The following is a 9655-nucleotide window of genomic DNA, read 5'->3' on the forward strand; positions in this document are numbered from 1 at the left end:
CAGGACACAGCACTACATCTCTGAGTCCTCTCCTCCTTCCTGATCTCCATTCCAGGCTCATCATGAGTCACAGAACAGCTATTGTTGCCCTTTTACCATTGGTAACATCGATACTCAACTCCCTTTGAGTCATTTAATGTCCCTGCTCTCTGGTGAAAAGGTATGAACAACCTTTTTATGGCAACACAGCCTTGGTCAGCAAGGATGAGGATTTAGTCATCCAAGATCCCGGATTCAGAGATACCTAAATCTTACTGACTCATATATTGAATAACACTATTGAGACAGGGTATGGGATCATATCAGTGAGAGGTCTCCTGACAGCAGTTTCCTGTCAGTGCCTGCTGCAGCTGTGCCTTGGAGCAGGTCTCACACCACCTAGCTCATTACCCTGGGGCTCACAGCCTCCCTGAGACAAGCAAATGTATCTTGTGGCCAACTATGTCAAGCATAACAGAGGGATCTACAAGTATGAAAATGGATGTTTGCCTTCTGTGATGCCCAAGAAATTTATTTCAAAAACTGAACTAAACATTATATTAGATAACCTTGGTTCTATCATTTATAAAGCACTTAAAGAACAGTTATGAAGTACGCTTCTTTAATACAATACTGAAATAAAATACCTAGTAAAAAATTAGATCAATTAGCTGAAACATTTTTCTTCCTACCACTAACCTAAGACATATGTGAAATTTTATTATATTTAATGGCTTTCTGGGCTTCTGCTGTAATGACTTCAAGCAGCTCACTGAGCTATGTTGTTTTTGTCACATGATGTTTAAATGGAGGGCAAGACATTCAGAGGAAAATTTCGGAGAGAAACGTGACAAGGTGCTGGACCTGATGGAGGCAGGGAGGTCAGGAGAGAACAGGTATATTTGTAAGTCATTGATGCAAAGCAGATAGCTGAAGCCCTGTGAGGCAGCCAGCTCACTGAGAGAAAGGTTTTAAATGAGAAAAGTGAGCCAAGGACAGTATCAATAATCTGCAACTAATTGCCTGGTTTTACACATCATGTCAGAGGCACTGTGGGAGGTGCCTCCTGGGATTCATCTTAAATACCGTAGAGGAACTGAATCTGGAAGGAAACAGAGGGTGTTTCTACAGAACTACTTCAGCTCTGCTCAGGACTGTGTGCTAGAAATAAATCTGATCATCACCTGTAGGCTCAGAACACAAGCTGTCTCAGAGGAGGTAAACTGGACTCTCAGAGGGTTGAATTAAACCAAAAAGATGTGCTCCAGGTGCATTCCAGCTGCCAGTAAGAGTCCATTTCCCTGGATGAGAGTAGATCCAGTCCAAAGTAAAGCCTCCAAACCAATTTTAGTGTGGATGCCAGGTCTTCAGCACCACTCCTCTCACTCAGTGTTATAGCCCCCTCCTGCAGTGCCCCACGACTTGCTAATGTAAGCACAGTCGTGGTGATATTTTTTTCCCAACTTTGCTACAGACTTCCTGAATGGACTCACATAAATCACTTCACTTCTCTCTGTCTGTGTCCTTCATATATGAAATACTCTTAAAATCACATCCTGCGCTTGCTGGGACATGGAAAGGGTAAAATTGTCAACATACATCAGGCACTCAGACACCATGGTGACAAGCATCCCTCTACAAGGCAGTGAAAACACTGTTTGAAACAATATTTAACTAGTGTTCAGTAAAAGAGATGGGGACCTCACCCTGCACACTGAGGATAAATATATGGACCAGGCTCCTCAATTCAGTGGCCTGTGTCCCTCTTTGCACACTTCAATAAATGCATCCTGCTGGAAATAGAACATGACATAATCAAAAACAAGGGACTGAAGAGACAGGTCTTCCAGTCTGAGTGGTGGGTACCTCACCTTGCTCTCTTCACATTCTTTTGAGATACCCTGAGATGTTCCTCCGCTGTGAAATTGCATAATGTTCTGTCATGGTTTCATTTGGGTGGTAACAAAAAGCAACTCACTGTAAAACAGCAAGGGAAGTCTCTCTGTGCATTTATCAAGGGTCTGCCATCTAATCTCTTTGCTTGAAATCTGGTCATCATTTTTTGTGGTGTTTTTGAAGGTGGTTCATTCCTATATTTAATCCACCTGCATTCTGCTGTAGAATCTATTGAATTCAAACCAGAAACACTGGTCTGATACTGCATAACCTAGAAAGATTTTGCTAAATAATTCTAAACTCAGCAGAACTGCTACATTTATGTTCTGTAGCAATCATCAGCACGAAGGCTACTGATTTAAATGTAAATCAACCTTTTCACAAAAGGAGTGCTATTCCCTCTAACTTCAACAGCAGTTCTTCCTCAAAACACCCAATTGTACAAACACTCCAACAGGATCTGTTCCTCTTGCTGTCAATAACATCATCAAGGCTCACAGCGCTCGCAAAGCATTAGGTAGCAAACTGCTCAAGCCCTATATTAAGAGGCTGTGTCCCACCTATAAAGCTTTCTATTTAAATCAGTGAAATTCCTGAATTAACTCAAAAAGGACACTTAGATTTCTAGAGCATTTGCTTTGACACACTTTACCAGCTTTTCTGGGAAAAGAGTCATAGTATCCTAGGATTTTCACAGCTATAGAATTTATGTTTGTTTGCTCGTTGCTGCTATTTGCACACAAATCTTTTTCCACTACACTTGAATGACTGAAAAGGGAAGATCCACACTCCCAACACCAGGTTGTAATAGCATAAAACATTTTTTTTTGCTTTGCTGGCACATCATATTATAGAGGCTGTCCGTAATCTTAGAAGAACAGACAATGTAAAAAACCTTCCTGCTTATATCAGACCTTGTTATTAAATTTATACCCATTTCTCATAATAACCTACATTTTCCTTTATCAGAACTCTGAAAAATAACTCCTCATGCAGGACTTGAGCATGGCATTTGATACAGTCATCAGAGGAATTCTGATGTCCTGTCTCAGAGACATGGCAGGGGATTAGTGGGATTGTGAGTAGATGGCTTCAATCATTCCTCACAGACAATACTCAGTGAGTCATGAAGACTTTCTACTTCCAAGGCTATCACCCATGAAGTTTTGAAAGAGTCCACCTAATTCAGTGTTTAGAACAGGACCCTTAGTGTGAAATAGGTCAGACTAAAGCACAGGTAATACACCACAGACACACAATGCCGTCTGGAATTGCCTCCCCCTCTGTGCTGAGGTCCCAACAGCACAGCCTGTTGAGGAACTGCTGGACAAGGTGAGCCAGGCCCAGAGAGCAGCACTGGTGACCTCACTGCAGCCTTAGCAACTGGGGACAGCCATTCTTTCCCCTGCTGTGCTGCCCCAAAGGTCCTGACACCTATTATAAAACCACAGCTTTGAATGGCAAATGAGAAGAATCAGTGTCCAGTTAGAACAAGAGGCAACGGGACCCAAAGCAGCCTCTGCTATCAACTCAGCCTTGCCCTCTGACACCTCTTTCCTAAGATACAACTAACGACATCAAAGCCAAGTGCTCAGTCACCACTCCACTGCTCAGAGAACTTCTCCCAGTCCAAGAAAACCACCTGATCAGATACATTCTCCTCCTCAGCATAAGTCTGGGAATATTTATGCATAATATTAATAACTTCATTCATGGGGCTTGCAGAATATCCTCTGCTTCTTGTCTACAGAACTTCAAAAGTATGATTAATTTTAAATAATGCAATTGAAATAAGGACTCAAAAGCATCTGTAGCAGAGAGAGACAAAGAGAAATTTCATTGCATGTGTGCATGGAAAGGCAGTTGGACTATCCGTGTTCCGTGAGAGTGATCCCTTGGTATCTAGTTGTCCAGTTTACTGACAAATTAAAAGTGGGATGTCATTTCTTTCGTGATGCACCTCTAAAATGAATGTTTTTAAATACTTCTTCTTTGCCTAGACCTAATTATTCATCCTTCTCACCTTCTTATGCAGCATAGTTATTTCAGAAACTCTTACCAGGAGTGTCACATATAATGTTATACCTAAAAACATGAGAAAAAAGGATTTTCTTCTTCAAAATAACATGCATCAGGGATAATACATTCGTGCTTTTTGAGGGATCACATGGATGTACTTATCTTCTTTGCTTTGTCAACCTGGTCAGTACAGTCTGGAGGCAAGGTTACATGCCAGAGACACAAAGCACTTATTACTTTCACGTTACTTTAGTAAGAGTAATTAAAAACATATTTTTAATTTTTTTTTTCCCAAGAAATAATATATTCAACCATCCCAGTTCATCAGCCTTTAGAGTGCATTCTTGCCAGAGCTCTCTGGTGGCACAGAAATTATTTTTAACCAAGATCTACTTAGGAAGAAAAAGAAGAAAAGGCCTCCAGCATTCAGCTTGGATTTGTGTGATACTTTCAGCCCTCCTACATGGCAGTGCTTTCCAGTTTATCCCATGTGTCTAAAATTTGCACCAGGAGCTTCTGGCTCATATTCTGCCTGTATTTTACTTTTTAGAGCTCAACACAAGTAAGCCCTCTGGAACTGGGACAGACTATATTCCTGATGTTTCATATCAATCCTGCCCAGCATCTCCAAGATAGGATAATGGTTCATGGTCCTCTAACATAACTCTATCACAAAAGGGATTGAGAAAAAGCTTACTTCTTTTACTCACAAATCTTCCCATTCATATCTACAAAAGCTTTCATTAATCTCCTGAGTCTCAATTTCAAGATGAATCAGAGTAATTGAGACATGCCTTTCCCACTTTGCTGAAGGTTTTAAAGTGGGAATCTACCCTTTAATATCAGGACGCTGAGCCAGTTGTCCAGATGATGAAAAATGATGACACTGTTGTTACACGAGCATTTGCAAGCAGAGGATCTGGCTTCTCAGTCTGTGTGGAGCTTCAGTAAGCCTAAAAGAGCCATTATCTTTACTACCCTAGTTAACACCTTGGTTAATTTAAAGATTCTGGAGTAAAATAGCTCCCATGACTCTGTAATAAAACTGCAGTTCATTGACTATGAATGTTTGTACAGCTTAAGTCAGGAAAAGTAGGTAATTTACAATGACATCTCCTTTGCTTTATTCACTGTCCACTGAAGGCACCTAAACACCTCAAGCCAGATAGTTATCTCATCCTTAAATTGTTCGTGGTTGACATGGTTATTCAAAGAACCACAAGCCACAGTTAGGAACAGGTTCTTATTGCAGCTGCACTAGATGCAAACAGTTGGTCAAGGCTGGTCTCTAGGCTATGAGTTTACATTCTAAGCAGACCAGATGAGAAAGGAAAATGTTACCCTCCACTGAGGGTAAACGGAGTCTTAGATAGATAAAGTGACTTATTATGAGTAGGGATTTCTCACATCCAGAAACTTAACTAAGATCTTTCAAGGTACAGCTCAGCACCTTAATTACTGGTTCATCTATCTTCTATTCTCCTTAGAAGTAAAGGTTTTCCCATAATATAAAATTCTTCCTGCAAGTCTAAAAGGTTAAGCTATTTAAGAAATGCCATTTATTAAACCTGGAACGATTTGTCCACATAAAAAAAAAATAAAATAACAGTAATAAAACATAAGTAGTTTTTACATCTCCAAAGCAAAGCAGAAAATATTAGCTAATTCAACCTTACAAGACCCCTATGAGTTAAGTACAGGCTACACTTCTCAAATACACTTTTTATCCCTTCCTCTCTCTTTCTCTAAACATGCAACCAAAATTACAAACAAGGTGAATAATCCTTCTGTGTGGTAACCATGGAAATCAGCTGTATCAACTACTGTCAATGGCAATATATCCAGCAAGTCCACAAAAAGCAGACCTACTCCTACAAGCAGCCACAATGTCCTAAAACCTACTTGAATATTTTAGCTGAGCAACCTGTTGCAGGCAATACTCAGGAACTGCCATTTGTAAACTTGTTTTAGAGGTGAGTAACTAATGACTGGTTGCTTAGGAAAATCCAATCCCAATGCCTATCTATGCTTCATATATTCTCTGGCCAACACAGCCCTGGGCTGTATCCTGAACAGAACAGTGTGTTTCATGACAAGTCTCTCTATCCAGATAAAATTAGCATCTGTTAATAAAGATTATGTCTTAGAGAAGAGGTAATATGTAAATTAATGGGGCCAGAAATACAAAATTTCAAGGTTATGTTTCACTAAATTTTTGCATTTCCCTAAACAACATTGTTTTCTTCATCTTTATAAGCAAACATGGTTTCACAAGAAGTCAGTGGGCAGGACCTTTAGGATACAAACATGATTTCCAGCCTATTGCAGCTAGACCACCTCAGTACAAGACTGACTGATGCTCTACTTTTTTGATTACTTCAGCTGAAGAAATACAAAAGCCAGTCCTTTCCTCTGAGTGCACTGATACAAGATTACAGGCACCTCTAACTCGTATAACTTCTTCCCTTTTGTATGTCCTATCTCAAATGGGGTTTTTTATAAACCTTGTTGTCTTTCAAAACTTAATTCCTCCAGGTGCTTTGTGGTCATATGATGACTAAGTTTAATAACATCAAACACTTTTTATGTCCTTCCTGTCTCATGAGGTTAAGACTCTTCTTACTTAGAGATGTAATTTTTCAAATAGAATAACAGAAAGGCTTCGGTTGGAAGGGACCTCAGAGATCATCGAGTTTTAAATCCTGTCATGGTCAGGGATACCTTCCATTAAACCAGGTTGCTCAGAGCTCCATTCAACCTGGCCCTGAACACTTCCAGGGATGGGGCAGCCACAACTTCTCTGGGTAACCTGTGCCAGGGCATCGCCATTCTCACAGTAATGAATTTCTTCCTAACATCTAATCTAAATCTGCCCTCTTTCAGTTTGTAGCCATTCCCCTTTGTCCTGTCACTACAGGGCCTCATAAAAAGTCTTTCTCCAGATTTCTTGTAGCCCCTTTAGGTACTGGAAGGTGCCATAAGGTTTCCCTGGAGTCTTCAGGCTGAACAATCTCAACTCTCTCAGCTTTTCCTCACAGGAGAGGTGTTTCAGCCCATGATCATCTTCATGGCCTCCTCTGGATTAATTTCAACAAGTCTATGTCCTTCCCAGTGGTCACATCCTAATGACCACATCCTAGTGGTCAGCTAAAATGGGGTCTTCAGCAGGTTGAGGGGGGACTTTAGCAAGCTAATAAAAATAATATAAATCCAACAAGAATTTGCAACATAATGAATATGGTTCTGCTGCCATTTGATGTGCCAAAATTCACCTTTTGGTCTCCAAAAGCTTGTATCAATATATGCAGCATACCTGTCCAGTTCTGCAAACCGTTCTGTTATTTAGACAAGCATTATATTTGATCTCAGTGAGAGCTCAGCCTGAATCTACGCTGTGTAGGTCTGTGCTCTCTCTCTCTCAAGCAACAATTTACATAATGGTGTTCATTTCCAAAAAAAAAAAAAAAAAAAAAAAAAAACAAAAAAAAAAAACAAACCTGGATGGAGAAGACAGAAAAACAAAAAACAGTGTTGGTCACTGGCAGAAAGGAAGGAAGATTTGGACAATATCAACATTTCTTACTGAAACTCTGGGTTTATAGCACAAAGATCATTGGTAATGAGTTGCATAGGAACATCCATAAAGGTCTGTGTAAACCTGGATGTCCAATTCCAATGGGGTGGGTGTCAAACTAGGACCTTCCTATACAGATGTTGCCAAAACCTCAGTATTCAGGTTTGCTTGTGAAGATAAATGTGTAGTATCTTATTAACTGACCCACGAATCCTGGGAGATTCAATGATTGAATTAAAACTGCTAAATATGTACCTACAATTCTAACAGTTGTTTGCAACTGGATTCTTAAAACACTTCCCAGCCTTCCCCAGCAGCTCCCTTGTTTCCCTAAACACAGGGAAATCCACACATTTTAATTCTGTTCTAGTCAAAGTAGTTTTCTAGTGTCCCTTGCTCACCAACAGCACTACCAGTGACATGATAAATACCTCTCAGGTATCATTCATCTTCTCTTTTTTGTTATTAAGGTGAACTGTGTGTGCAGCATAACATTTTGTTTTAAAAGGACTTGGGATTTTCAGGGGAGAAAGGAGGAGATTGATACAATTGTCCATTTTTATTCTGGAAGAAGGCAGGTGAAAGCAGCAGGTGCCCAGAAAAGTGAGAGGTGATCTGGTTCGCAAAGGTCCTTAGTCCCTGAGTGCCTGTATTTAGTATGGAAAAAAACCACACCATGAACTCACTAGTGCCTGATGAACAATGGGGCAGGGGGAAAGGGGCTCGGAGTCTCACTGGAATGGTTTTTGGAATGGGTTCACGTCCCTCAAACTGAGCCTGGGATGGGACACGCTGAGATCAGCACCCGCGGGCAGCGGGTGGGGCTGGGAGGCAGCTGGCAGCGGGCAGGCAGGGGTGGGCAGCAGGCAGGGGTGGGCAGCAGGCAGGCAGGAGCACAGAGGGAAGTGGGCAGGCAGGGGTGGACCGCGGACAGAGGGCAGCAGGCAGGATGGACAGCGGGCAGGGAGGAACACAGCGGGCAGCGGGCGGGCAGGGGTGAGCAGACAACGGTGAGGCAGGAGCACAGAGGGCAGGAGGCAGGCAGGAGAGCAGGGAGCAGCGATCAGCAGTGGACAGCGGTCAGGCAGTGGGCAAGCAGGGGTGAACACGTTCAGGGAGGGGTGGACACGGTCAGGCAGGGCTGTACAGTGGTCAGAGGGCAGGCAGCAGAGCGGGCAGGGCTGTACAGCGGTCAGGCAGGAGCACAGCGGTCAGAGGCAGGCAGCAGAGCGGGTAGGGCTGTACAGAGCTCAGGCAGGGCTGTACAGAGCTCAGGGCTGTACATAGGTCCGAGGGCAGGCAGCAGAGCGGGTAGGGCTGTACAGAGCTCGGGCAGGGCTGTACAGCGGTCCGAGGGCAGGCAGCAGAGCGGGTAGGGCTGTACAGAGCTCAGGCAGGGCTGTACAGAGCTCAGGGCTGTACAGCGGTCCGAGGGCAGGCAGCAGGGCGGGCAGGGCTGTACAGCGGTCCGAGGGCAGGCAGCAGGGCGGGCAGGGCTGTACAGAGCTCGGGCAGGGCTGTACAGCGGTCTGAGGGCAGGCAGCAGAGCGGGCAGGGCTGTACAGAGCTCGGGCAGGGCTGTACAGCGGTCCGAGGGCAGGCAGCAGGGCGGGCAGGGCTGTACAGAGCTCCGAGGGCAGGCAGCAGGGCGGCCAGGCCTGCACGGCCCTCAGGCCGCAGCGCAGGCAGCAGCGCGCCGCTCGCCCTCTGGCGGCCGCAGCCCGCGGTGCTCAGCGCGGCCCTCCCCACCTGCCGGCACGGGCAGAGCCGCGCAGGCAAAGGGAGGGAAGCGCCGAACGCCAGTAAGGCTTATTTTACCCCATTTTTAGTTAATATTTTACCCTTTTTTTAGTTAAAACGCGAGCTTTGCGCACACTCTGAAATGGCATACCACTTGTGATAAACACTGATCCTTTCGATTTGGAGCTTCTGCAGGACTGCGAGATGTATCAGTGCAGCCAAATTAAGGCAAAGAGTGTTCCTCTTGATCACTTAATGTTTATGCTTTTGAATTTGAAGTCTTTGACTGCAATGTGTGTTATAAAAAACTGATCCTGTACGACGTTATTTAAACTTTACTGAACGTAGCAGAGGTTAGCTCAGACGCGGACTGTGGTGACTGTGGCATGAAACGAGTGAAACAAAAAGAAGGAAACAATAAACCCTGTATTCATCACAGGCAGCAGC

This window comes from Myiozetetes cayanensis, unplaced genomic scaffold (genome assembly GCF_022539395.1).
Source record: "Myiozetetes cayanensis isolate MyiCay16 unplaced genomic scaffold, myiCay2020 scf2-11, whole genome shotgun sequence".
NCBI classification, from domain to species: domain Eukaryota; kingdom Metazoa; phylum Chordata; class Aves; order Passeriformes; family Tyrannidae; genus Myiozetetes; species Myiozetetes cayanensis.